Genomic DNA, 13,548 nt, shown 5'->3' on the forward strand with positions numbered 1-13,548 from the left:
ACATTCCAGCAGGACGCCCAAAGCAATCCACTTTGCACCACTTTCACAAAAACGTTATTGCACAATATACTATCCTACCCTTATATACTTTGTGTGTGTGTACTTGTGTGTATGTATGTATGTCATATGTAATATATATCTATATATAAAGTATGCCAGAGATGAACAAGTATTAGAAAATTAAATGCACAGGTCATGCCAGTGCTATGTATAATGTGGTGTAGTACCTACAGATGTTCAATAGTGTGGGATCCAGACCAGAACAAGACTTCCAGTCTTAAGTAATACCTTTCTAGGTTCAGTCTCTGGAAATAATGTTTGGATCAAACATGCAAGAAATTAATGGATTTTAAAGACTATTCTAAGTCAACTATAACATTTCATTTGGGGATTTCTGTCCCTTATAATATCTAACTCATTTTGGATGGATTCCTTGAGGCTGGTTTTTCTTTTCCTCTCTGTACATTGCTGCTCAGAGTGATAATGAAGTTGTGTTTTGAATAAAATAGCTAAGCTCCTTTTGTGTGCAATGAGCATGATGGTATTTAGACCTACCATTTCTCGGTATGGTGGTTAGGTTATGGTGGGCTGGGGTATTACCTGGAGCCTGGATGTCCACTGGGAAGTGACACCCTGGGAATTTTTTGTGTCAACTTGGCCTCTGATGTCCGCCTGGGGATTGATTATCCACCTAAGGCCTGATGTTTACCTGGAGCCAGATGTGCACCTGCCCTGATGTCCATCTCGGCCTATGTTCACCTGGGGACTGATGAACACCTGAAGCATAGGTGTTCATCTGGGGCCTGATATCCACCTGTAGTATGGGTGTCAACCTTGGGCTGATGTTCAGGGCGCACTGTTTACTTGGGGCCTGGTGTATACATGGGGCCTGGGCATTCCACCTGGGACTTGATGTTTAAATATGGTCTGGAGTTCTCTTAGGGCCTATGTTCACTTGGGGCCCGGGTGTAAACTAGTGCCTGATGTCCCAGGTGGACACCTGGGTACCAGGTGATCTTCAGGCCTAAGTGAAAACTGCAGTCTCTAAATGGACAACTAGGCCCAGGCTGATGTTTACTGGGGCCAGATGGACCCAAGTCCCTGGGAACACCCAGGCCCCAGGTGGACATCAGCTCCCAGGTTAATTCCAGGCCCAAGATGGACCTCAGGCCCCACCTGGACACAAGTCCCTAGGTAGATGCATAGGCCCCGGGGAACATCAAGCCTTAGGTGAAGTTCTAGGCTACAGGTAGACATCTTGCTCCAGCTGGACATCTGGTCCCAGGTAGGCATCAGTCTCCAGGTGGAAACAAAGTCCCAAGTTGGACATCAGGCACCAGGAGGATTTCAGCCCTCCAGCGAACACCAGCTCCCAGGCTGACATCAGGCTACAAATGAACACTGGCATCTGATGTACATCAGGCCCCAAGTTGACACAAGCATCCAGATGGACATGTGGCCCCATGTGAACACTAGTCCCCAGTCAGCTAGGGCCTGGGTCCACCTGGAGCCTGATGTTTACCTAGAGACTGGATATCCACCTGAGGCTAGGTATCTACCCAGGACTGAAGTCAAACTGGGGCCTGATATCCACTTGGGACTTGGTACCACAGGGGGTTGATGTTCACCTCGGGCCGGACGATCTTCTGGGGTCTGATGTTCACCTCAGGTCTAGGTGTCCATCTGGGGCCTGGTGCTGATTTGGATTCCAGTGTCTACCTGGAACCTGGGGCCAGGTGTTCACTTGGAGCCTGTAGTTTTCCCTGGGGCCTGGTAGCCACCTGGGCCCTGAGTGTCCACATATGTTCTGATTTCCACTTTTGGCCTGAGTGTTCTTCTAGGGCCTGAGTGCCACCTGGGTCCTGATGTTCACCAGGAACCTAGGTATCAACTTGGGGCTTGATGTTCACCTGGTGCCTGATGTCCATGTGAGACCTGATATTCACCAAGAGCCTGGGCATCCACCTGTGGCCTGATGTTCAGATGGTGACTAGGAATTCCCCTAAAGCTGATGTCACCTGGGGCATGGATAACCACCTATAGCCTAGTGTCCACCGGAGCCTAGGTGTCAACCTGGGGTATAATGGGCATAATGTCCTTTGGGGGCCTGCTGTCCACCTGCAGACTGGTGTGCCTAGGGCCTGGTATCCACCTGGGGTCTGGTGTCTTCCTGGGGCCTAGTGTTACCTGAAGATGAGTATGAACCTTGGACCGATGTATGGGGGGATATATCCACCTGGGGACTAGTATTCATCTGGGGCCTCATGTCCACCTAAGCCCTGGGTGTCAACCTGGTGCCTAATGGCCACCAGGATCTATGTACTCACTTGGGGCCTGGTGCTCCATAGGGCCTAGGTATACACCTGGGAATGGTGTCCAGGTGGAGGGGATGTCTTCCTTGGTGTTGGTGTTCACCTGGGGACAAGGTGTCCCTGGGGACCGGTGTTCACCTGGAGCCTCATGTGCCCTTGGACTGCTGTCTACCTAGGGCCTGATGTCCATGTTAAGGCTGGTTGTCCACTGGGGCCTAATGTCCACCTAGACCCAGTGTTCACCTAGGGCCTGGGTGTCCACCTGGATCCTGATGTTAAACTGGAGACTATGCATCCACCTGAGACCTAGGTATCCACCCAGGGTGTGGTGTCGAACTGGGCCCTTATTTCCACCTGAGGACTATCTACCTGAGGCTTGATGTTACCTGGAGCCCACCCCGGGGCCTGATGTTCATCTGGGGCCCAGTGCCCACCTGGAACCTGGATATCAACTTGGGTCTTGGGTGTCCATCTGGAGCGTGATGTGCACCTGCGGCCTGAGTTTCCACCTAGGGCCTGATGACCACCTGAGGCCCAGGTGTCCACCTGGGGTCTGATGTCCACCTGAAGCATAGGTAACCACCTAGGGCATGGTGTTACCTGTGCCTTGATTTCCACCTGAGCCTGGTGTACACCTGAGGCCTGGGTGTCCATCTGAGGCCTGATGTACACCTCAAGCCCAGTGTCCACTTGTGGCCTGATGTCAACTTAGAAGCTGATATCCACCTGGGGACGGATGTGCTCCTGGGGGCTGATATCCAACTGGGACCAGATGCTCACCTAAGACCTGGAGTTAATCTGGGACCTGATGGTCACCAGGGTCCCAGGTGTCTACCTAGGGCCTAGTGTCCAACTAGGGCCTGATGTCCATCTAGAGTCTAGTATCCACCTTGGCCCTGATGCTACCTGAGGCCTGGGTGTCTACGTAGAACCTGAATGCCAATTGGGCCCTGATGTCCACCTGGGGCCTGGTGTCCTGTTAGGGCTTGATAGCTACCTGACACCTGGGTATCCTCCTGGAGCCTGATGCTCACCTGTAGGCTGGTGTCCATATGGGGCCTGGGTGTCCACCTGTGAGCCTGATGTACACCTTATGTACCAGAAAAATGGTGTATACCTGGGGCCTGATATACACCTGGAACCTGTGTGTCCACTTGACCCCGATGTCCACCTGGGGCCTATATCCACCTGGGGTCTGAGTGTCCTAATAGGCCTGGATATTCTCCGGGAAACTAGTAGCAACCTGGGGCTTAGCTATACACCTGAGACCTGTTGTCTGTCAGGGGCCTATGTCCACCTTGGACCTGGTTTTCATCTGAAGCCTCGTGTTCACCTGGGCCCTGGGTGGCAACCTAGGGGTTGATGTTCACCAGGGGCCTTTTTATCCACCTGAGACTTTATGTCCACTTGGGGCCTGATTTCCACCTGGGGTCTGGGAGACCACCTGGGAAGTGATGTTCAGCTGGACCTGGAGTTTACTTGGGACTTTTTGTCCACCTGGGGCCTGGGTGTCAACCTAGAGCCTGATGTCCACCTCAGGCCTAATGTCTACTTGTGGCCTAAGTGTGCATCTGGGGCCTGTTGTTTGCATGTGTCCAGGATATTCTTCTAGGGCATGGGTGACTACTTGGTCCCTGATGTCTTCCTGAGGCCTGGGGGTTCCACCTAGAGCTAGATATCCACCTGGCACCTGCATATCCTCCAGTGGCCTGATGTCCACCTATTACCTGGTGTCGATCTGGGGCCTGAAGATCAACCTGGGTTCTGATGTACACCTTGAGTCTGCTGCGCAGACGATTTTCCTTTGGGTCAAGGGTCTCTCCAGTATCATCATGTTGTGGCTGGCCAGGAAAATGTTATGGTAAAGGGGTCCATATCCAGACCCCATGAGACAGATCTTGGATCTCATGCAAGAAATAATTTGGGCTGAGACCATAAAGGGAAAGCAAGTTTATTAGAGAAGTAAAAAAACAAAAGAATGGCTTCTCCATAGACAGAGCAGCCTAATTTTTGTTTGTCTCAAGTGTGTTTTTATTTTTTAATTTTATTTATTTTTTGAGATGGAGTCACACTGTCACCCAGGCTGGAGTGCAATGGTGCCATCTTGGCTCACTGCCACCTCTGCCTCCCGGGTTCAAGCGATTATCCTGCCTCAGCCTCCTGAATAGCTGGGATTACAGGTGCCCGCCACCACATCCAGCTAATTTTTGGTATTTTTAGTGGAGACAGGGTTTCATCATGTTGGCCAGGCTGGTCTTGATCTCCTGACCTCATGATCGAGCCTGCCTCAGCCTCCCAAAGTCCTGGGATTACAGGCATGAGCCACCATGCCCAGCCTCAAGTGTGTTTTTGTTGTTGTAGCTTAGAGACAGGGTCTCTCTGTGTTGCCCAGGCTGGTCTTGAACTTCAGGATTCAAGTGATCCCACTTCCTCAGCCTTCCCAGTAGCTGGGACTACAGGCAACTTGCCTGGCACAATCAGGTTCTTAATCGCTCACTGAAGTGTTTCTATGATGGCTGCTATAAGGGTTACTGGAATGGGGTCCTGATCCAGACCCCAAGACAGGGTTCTTGGATATCATGCAGGAAATAATTCAAGGCCAATCCATAGAGTACAGTGAAAGCAAGGTTATAAGGAAAGTAAAGAAAGAAACAACGACTACTCTATAGGCAAAGCAGCAACACGGCTGCTGGACTAAGGATACTTAACAGTTATTTCTCAATTATGTGCTAAACATGGGGTGGGTTATTCATGAGTTTTCTGGGAAAGAGGTGGGTAATTCCCAGAACTGAAGATTCCTCCCCCTTTTACTTATTTATTTACTTATTTAATTAAAAAATTTTTTCCTTCCACTTTTAGACCATATAGGGTAGCTTCCTGACATTGCCATGGCATCTGTAAACTGTCATGGTGCTGGTGGGAGTGTCTTTCAGCATGCTAATACATTGTAATTAGCATATAATGAGGAGTGAGGATGACCCAAGGTCACCCTCATGGCCATCTTGGTTTTGGCAGGTTTCGGCTGGCTTCTTGACCTCAACCTGTTTTATCAGCAAGATCTTCGTGACCTGTATCTTGTGCTGATCTCCTACCTCATCCTGTGACTTAGAATGCCTAGCCTCCTGGGAATGCTGCCCCGAAGGTCTCAGCCTTATTTTACTCAGCCTCTATTCAAGATGGAGTTCCTTAGGTTCAGACGCCTCTGACATAAGTCTTTGTCAGATCACTCTAACATCTGTGCCATGCCTGTGTTTGTGTCTGTCCTTCTTTTTTTCTTTCTTTCTTTTTCCTTTTTTTGTTTTTTTTTTTGAGACAGAGTCTCACTCTATTGCCCAGGCTGGAGGCAGTGGCACGACGTCAGCTCACTGCAGTCTCCACCTCCCCGGTTCAAGTGATTCTCATGCCTCAGCCTCCCAAGTACCTGGGATTATAGGCACACGCTACCATGCTAAGTTTTGTATTTTTTGGTAGTGACAGGGATTCGCCATGTTGGTCAGGCTGGTCTTGAAATCCTGGTCTCAAGTGATCCGCACGCCTTGGCCTCCCAAAGTGCTGGGATTATAGGCATGGGCCACTTCACCCAGCCAGAGTCTTTTCTTGTTCACTTTGAGATCTTCCTGGTTTTTTCTACGACAAGTGGTCTGTAATTGAAACCTGGACATTTTGATATTATAAAACTCTGGATTTTATTTAAATCTGTTATTTAAGCCAATACCACTCAAATCCCTGACACTGCTCTAGTGGGAGAAAATGGCTGCCACCTTTTTACTGCCAGATCAGGGTGGAAGTCCAGGTTTTCCACTCAGGCATCCTTAACAGTGAAAGGAGAGATAAGTGGGGAGGTATTGGTGCCTCTGGGTGGGGAGAGATGTTCAGGCTCTCCACTAGGCCTCTGCTGGTACCACCTTGGCTGGGAAGTAGAAGGGCTCCTTGTTACTGCTTTCCACGCGGCCTCCACTGACACTGCAGAGGGTGGCCTTGTTATTGCAGAGCTGTGGTCAAAGTCCTCACTCCACTAGGCTGTCTCTGACACTACCTGGGGCAGTGGGGCATGGAGTGGAGTTCTCCCCATAGGGAGCTTGAATTTCTATCTCAGCTGGTAACATTAGAAGTCCGAGCTCCCCATGTGGTCTCCTCTGACACTGTCCAGGATGAAGTGCTCCCCACTGTGCCTTCTCCATCACCACTGCATAAATTGGGTGGCACATGAGGACAATTGGGGATACATCTTTACAACCTGGCAAGGATGGAAGTCTAGGCTCTCCAACTGGCCTTTACTGTGAGATGGGGGTGGACCCAGTTTTTTTCTATGACATTTAGCCAGAGTATTGTGGGTATCATGTAAAAGTTTTGGTCTCGAGGCCTGGTGCCGTGGCTTACACCTGTAATCCTAGCACTTTGGGAGGCCGAGGTAGGTGGATCACAAAGTCAGGAGATTGAGATCATCCTAGCTAACACGGTAAAACCCCATCTCTATTAAAAATACAAAAAATTAGCCAGGTATTGTGGCACACGCCTGTAGTCCCAGCTACTCAGGAGTCTGAAGCAGGAGAATAGCTGGAACCTGGGAGGTGGAGGTTGGAGTGAGCTGAGATTGCACCATGGCACTCCAGCCAGGGTGAAAGAACGAGACTCCCTCTCAAAAAAAAAAAAAAAAAAAAAATATTGGTAATAGGGCTGGGCATAGTGGCTCACACTTGTAATCCCAGTGCTTTGAGAGGCCAAGGCAGGTGGATCACCTGAGGTCAGGAGTTTGAGACCAGCCTGGTCAACATGGTGAAACTCTGTCTCTACTAAAAATACAAAAAATTAGCCCGGTGTGGTTGCGAGCACCTGTATTCCAGGCTACTAGGGAGGCTGAGGCAGGAGAATCCCTTGACCCAAGAGGCAGAGGTTGCAGTGAGTCGAGATCACGCCATTGCACTCCATCCTGGGTAACAAGAGAGAAACTCAGTCTCAAAAAACAATTGGTAATAGGTGCAATGTGAGAAGGGAGAAAGCAGCAGTTTGTTTTTCAACCAATTTCAGGGTAAAAGGAAAGAGATCCAAGGCATCCTTTCTCTCCTTCTCCCATAAGAAAGCAGAGAAAAGAGAAAGTTGGGGCTAGAGGACAGGGGCTTCATTGGAAACAGAGTTCCTTTGAGATCTGGGCACCTGGAGTGCAGCCAGCTCATTTTTGATGGGATTTGCATGTAAAGAGTGGGATATGAGGCCCAGCTTTACACCCTCTGTTATAACACAACTGAAGAGAAGTGATTTCTCCTTTATAATCCTGAAACTAGGTTTGTCATCTTGCCTTAGGCTTTCATACTTTCTTCTTCTTCTTTCTTTTTTTCTTTTTCTTTTTTGATAGCCAGAAGGGTCAGTCTGATTTTCCATGTTTCAATTAATAAGAATTTTGCTAACTTGCTCTTGTGCCAGAGTGCTTGGTTGCAAACATTCTTGACAGACTGGGGCTCCAGCATTCTTTCAAGGAGGTAATATTTTTAGGCTTTGAGACCTGTCCTTTGACCCCAAGTCCAATGGGGTGATAGAATGGTGGGGTCTCCTCATTTTGGTTAGAAAACTTACTGGTTTTGATGGCCCCAAGTGCAGGAGAGCCAGCTGCCTTAACTCCTTTCAAACCAAAAATTATTGAGGCCTTTCTTTGTTGTAGAATTTTTGGAAAGTATAGGAAAGCTCAGATAAATAAAGAAAATTGCTTGTAATCTCACCACCCAGAAATAATTTCTGTTAACATAATGATCATTATTCCAATCCTCAATCAATCCTCCTCAAACATTATGGAATGTTTTAAATGCTTCATGGGTATTTGTTCTTTTAAGAAGGTGGGAAAAGTCAGAGTACTGGGAAGTGTGAACTGGCTCCTCACCTCAGAATCAAAGGATTTTCCTGTAATCCCAGCACTTTGTGAGGCTGAGGCAGGCAGATGACTTGAGCTCAGGAGTTCGTGACCAGCCTGGGCAACAAAGTGAGACCCCCCTGTCTCTACAAAAAATACAAAAATCAGCCGGGCATGGTGGCACATGCCTGTGGTCCCAGCTACTAGGGAGGCTGCAGTGGGAGGATGGCTTGAGCCTGGGAGGCAGAGGTTGCAGTGAGCCGAGATTATACCACTGCACTGTAGCCTGGGCAACAGAGTGAGACTCTGTCTCCAAAAAGAAAAAAAAAAAGATTTATACAGACCCTGCTTCTATAAAAAATACCCAAAAACAAAAGTTAGCTAGTCATGCTGGTGGCGTGCCTGTAGTCCCAGCTACTTGGGAGACTGAGGTGGGAGGATCACTGAGGTGGGAGGATCACTTCAGCCTCGGTGGTCGAGGCTGTAGTGAGCCAAGATTGCACCACTGTACTCCAGCCTGGGTGACAGAACTAGACCTTACCCCTGCTCCCTGCAAGAAAAGGGTTTCTAGTAGTCAACTTTTCTCTATTCCAACTAAGAATCTTTTTTTCTCCTATAAATATATAAATATATATTTGGACTCTTGCCACTGACCATTGCAAAGACAAAGCAAATGAATTATTTTTTTCTTTTTTCTTTTTTTTGAGATAGAGTCTTGCTCTGTCACCCAGGCTGGAATGCAGTGGCATGACCTCAGCTCTCTGCAGCCTCCACCTCCAGAGTTCAAGCAATTCTCCTACCTCAGCCTCCTGAGTAGCTGGGATTACAGGTGCCCACCACCATGCCCATCTAATTTTTTTGTATTTTTAGTAGAGAGGCGTTTTCTCTATGTTGGCCAGGCTGGTCTCAAACTCCTCACTTCAGGTGATCCACCCACCTCGGCCTCCCAAAGTGCTGGGATTACAGGTGTGAGCCACTGTGCCCAGCCAAATGGAAGAAATTTTTTAAAAAGGTATTAAATGTCCTTTCCTAACAAAGTCTCCGTTGATCAAAACTTTAGTCGAACTTCTCTGAGTCCCTTCTGACTAGGCCTCACACTGAACTTCCCTCTCTGTCCTTGTGGAATCCAGTTTGAGCAAGAATCTTGTCAATTTAGTGAAAACCCCCTACCCTCAATATCTGACCACCCTCACTATCTTCTTACCCTGTCCTGCTTTCAGCAAGAATTTTGTCGAGTTGTTCTAACAAGGATTTCACTAACAGTCCAGGTGCAGTGGCTCACCTGTAATCCCAGCACTTTGGGAGGGCGAGGTGGGCAGATCACTTGAAGTCATGAGTTCAAGAACAGCGTGGCCAACATGGAGAAATACCTTCTCTATCAAAAACACAAAAATTAGCCAAGCTTGATGGTGTGGGCCTGTAATCCCAACTACTCAGGAGACTGAGGCAGGAGAATCATTTGAACCCAGGAAGCAGAGGTTGCAGTGAGCCAAGATAGCCCCACTGCTCTCCAGCTTGGGTGACAGAGCGAGACCCTGTCTCAAAAAGAAAGAAAGAAAATAGAATCCTGCTTACCCCGATGTTTCCTCTTAGTAACTTTCCTTGTTGGACAAGAGGGGAATTGAGTCCCCTCCCTCCCCCACTGCCAGACCCCATTGCAGTAGTCCCTATACTTATCACCATGGTCTGCCTGAATACAGCCTTCCTGGTACCATCTTTAGCAAGTGTCACAAATCGCTTTTTCTTTAACATTTCCTGCCCTCATCTCCTTTTCTCTCTTTTATTTTTTTTGAAACGGAGTCTCACTCTGTCGCCAGGCTGGAGTGCGGTGGTGCCATCTCGGCTCACTGCAAGCTCCACCTCCCGGGTTCAAGTGATTCTCCTGCCTCAGCCTCCTGAGTAGCTGGGACTACAGGCACATGGCACCACGGCCAGCTAATTTTTGTATTTTTTAGTAGAGATGGAGTTTCACCATGTTGGCCATTTCACCAGAATGGTCTCGATCTCTGGACCCTTCACCCACCTCGGCCTCCCAAAGTGCTTGGATTACAGACATGAGCCACCGCACCCGGTCTTGTCTACTTTTCTTTAACATCCCCTGTCCCTCACCTCCTTTGAGTCAACATAGTTGTTTAGCAAAGCCTCACATTTCCTTTTGAGAACTAGAAAGAAGTGTCTCCAGGTTTGTTTGTTTGCTTCCTGGGTAAGGGGCAGAAAGGTGCTGTAGAAGAGGAAATGGTCCTAATAAAGATAATCCAGATAGGAAATGCTTTCTAAATCAGCTTTAAGTGTCAAGGCTTGTCTGAGTTAAGGGAAGGGAACTTTAGCCTATGAATTTCGGTATGAAAAAAATGAGATTGTGAATCCAAACATCATCCTGAGTACATATGTGCTATAAACAGACTCCAGAGAAACTACTGACATCTAGATGTCTGGGTATGGGAGGAGACCTGTTCCTTGAGGCTATATGCTGGCCATTGACTACTGGATAACCGAGTGATTCACCCTGTAAACCAGACATACTCTTGTGTGTGGTAACACCAGGCTAGTGAGAAAGCAGCAAAAGCAGTATTATTTTGTATCAAGTACTAATTAAATTTGATTTGACTCAGGTTGAACAAATCCTTGTGCCCGACACTGGGTTCAGTGTCAGGGCCCTCAAGGAATCTCAGGTTGTCTGATGAGACAGGTAACTAAAATATTATAGCTCTTATCAGACAAGCTAAGAGGGCTAAAAGTTAAAAGGGTTAACAACATCTGGGACAGCAAATGAAATCTTTCTGTATGTGTCACAGATTTTATGAGCTGGGTTTTGTAGGATAATACCTGGTGGAAAGGGGCAAAGGCCTTCTAGGCAGAAGCAATGTGAGCAAAGATGGTGGGAGCATGTGCTCTTGGAAGGTGTGTACTGTGCGGCAGGAGCATGAGGTCCTTGGTGTGAACTAGGAGGAGAGCATTGACAGAAGTGGAAATGAAGCTAAAAGGGTTTAGGCTAGGTTCCAGAGTGTGAAAAACAGATTGCCTTAGTTAGGAAGGTACGAGGCAGACATGAGTGTAAAGAGGTCCAATTTATCTTCTGTAGAGGTTATAACAAAACAGGTATGAATTTGTTTCCCTTCAGGTTTAGTTTTCTTTTCTTTCCTTTTTATTTATTTATTTATTTATTTATTTATTTATTTATTTATTTATTTATTTTGAGAAAGGGTCTCACTTTGTGGCCCAGGCTGGAGCACAGTGGTGAGATCACAGCTCACTGCAGCTTCGACCTCCCAGGTTCAAGAGATCCTCCCACTTCAGCCTCCGAGTAGCTGGGACTACAGACACACACCACCATGCCTGGCTATCTTTTAAAAATAGTTTTGTAGAGATGGGAGTCTACTATCTTGCCCAAGCTGGTCTTGAACTTCGGGCCCAAGTGATCCTCCTGCCTCAGCATCTCAAAGTATTGGGATTACAGGTGTGAGTCACTGCGCCTGGCCTCAGGGCCTCAGGTTGAGTTTTCTTTTCTTTTTTTCTTTTTTTTTTTGAGATGGAGTCTTGCTCTGTCACCCAGGCTGGAGTGCAGTGGCTTAATCTCAGCTCACTGCAAGCTCAATCTCCCAGGTTCATGCCATTCTCCTGCCTCAGCCTCCCAAGTAACTGGGATTACAGGCACCTGCCACCATACTTGCCTAAGTTTTTACATTTTTTAGTAGAGACGGAATTTCACCGTGTTAGCCAGGATGGTCTTGATCTCCTGACCTCGTGATCCACCCACCTCGGTCTCCCAAAGTGCTGCGATTACAGGCGTGAGTCACCGCATCCGGCCCTCAAGTTGAGTTTTCTAAACCAAATAAAATCTGACTCCCAGCACCAGAAAATGGGGAAACGCGCCCTGATGCTCATGATGGTTACCTTGGTACCTGCGGCCATGGGGTACTGATGTGGAGGGCTACTCCTCCACCTCCACCAACCACCAAGCTCCAAAGCTCTGTGTTGGCTCAGAAAGGCCCTGCAATGGTCCTGACTGCATTGCCTCAGAGACATCTTGGAGTCTAGTCTCCATAAGCTCAGGCAAGTTTCCTCCATATGGGGTGCTCTTGGGGTCACTCCCTCAGTTCATTGTAAGGCACTGGCCACATCCCATTCCCTCTTCTCCAGGATAAGCCATCTCAATCTTCCTCAAGGGTTCTTTTTTTTTTTCTTTCTTTTTTCTTTTTTTGAGATGGAGTTTTGCTCTTGTTGTCCAGGCTGGAAAGCAATGGCACAGTCTCGGCTCACCGCAACCTCTGCCTCCCGGGTTTAAACAATTCTCCTGCCTCAGCCTCCTGAGTAGTTGGGATTACAGGCGCATGCCACCACATCCGGTAATTTTTGTATTTTTAGTAGAGACGGAGTTTCACCTTGTAGGTCGTGCTGGTCTCCATTTCCTGATCTTGTGATCCGCCCACCTCGGCCTCCCAAAGTGTGGGATTACAGGCGTGAGCCATCGCGCTGGCCCCTCCTCTTCTTTTAGCATGTTGTGTTTTCAAATTTTTTTTTTTTTTCTCAAGGAGTCCTCCCGCTGGGCCTCAGTCTGGGTCCTCAGTCTGAACTGGCCCTCACTGCTTTGAGGCATGGGTCACATTCTGCCGCCACACATCACAAGCTTTCCCTCTGCCCCTGGGTGCTTCTGGGGCAGGACAGTGTCCGTCTTTTCAGAATGTTCACACTTTCTTAGAAGTCTCCTTCTTCTGTGTACTTTGAGCCCAAAGTAAAAAAAAAAAAAAAAAAAAGAATGTTCACATCTAACCCAGGGCAGAATCCTACGCTATCACCACTGCGCCTCACCAGTCAGTGTGGCACCTCTCCATTCTCTTTTCCTCAGCACTCAAGAGTATGGGATATCTCCGGGGCGGGATCAGATCCTAGAACTTCAGAAAGTCATGGATGAAAGGGTCCTCAGTTTATTATGGTGTGAAATAGTAGCTGGGACATTTCTGAGGGCCAGAGAAGGGAAACAACTTGCGTGAACACGTTAGGAGCAGGCCAGGAGCTGTGGCCGGCGCCTGTAGTCCGAACTTGGGAGGCTGAGGCGAGAGGATCGCTTGAGCCCAGAACTCAGTGCACTCTAGCCTGTGCAACACAGGAAGACCCTGCCTCAAAATATGAAAATAGAAACAACTAGCTTAGGCGCAGAACTGAGACTCAAACCTAGGTTTCCTGCTCAACCCCCACACTCCACGACCCCAGCCCGCTAGCACCTCAGGCTCTTCCTCCTGGCCTCTCACTTGGAATGGCCCCAAAGCCAGGTGGAAGGCGAGTCTCCCAGCCCTGGGAACTCCTCGCCCTGTAGTTCACAGGGCGGATGGATGCAGCCAGCCAAGCTCTCCAAGGAGCTTCGGGGCGCCCGGGACTTGGAAAAGCCCCAGAGTG

General features: G+C 48.4%; 1 long non-coding RNA gene across 1 annotated transcript; it reads right to left on the bottom strand.

Moving 5' to 3' along the window:
• Positions 1–312: 312 nt before the first annotated feature.
• LOC117088709 lies at positions 313–12,998 on the bottom strand. Its single transcript, XR_004439288.1, has 3 exons — positions 12,979–12,998; positions 9,258–9,265; positions 313–454 (listed from the first exon to the last, which is right to left on the bottom strand). It is a non-coding gene; the product is annotated as an uncharacterized LOC117088709 (long non-coding RNA).
• Between the last annotated feature and the right edge of the window lie 550 nt (positions 12,999–13,548).

The sequence above is a fragment of the Trachypithecus francoisi genome, unplaced genomic scaffold (genome assembly GCF_009764315.1).
Source record: "Trachypithecus francoisi isolate TF-2019V2 unplaced genomic scaffold, Tfra_2.0 Contig00781, whole genome shotgun sequence".
Lineage (NCBI taxonomy): Eukaryota > Metazoa > Chordata > Mammalia > Primates > Cercopithecidae > Trachypithecus > Trachypithecus francoisi.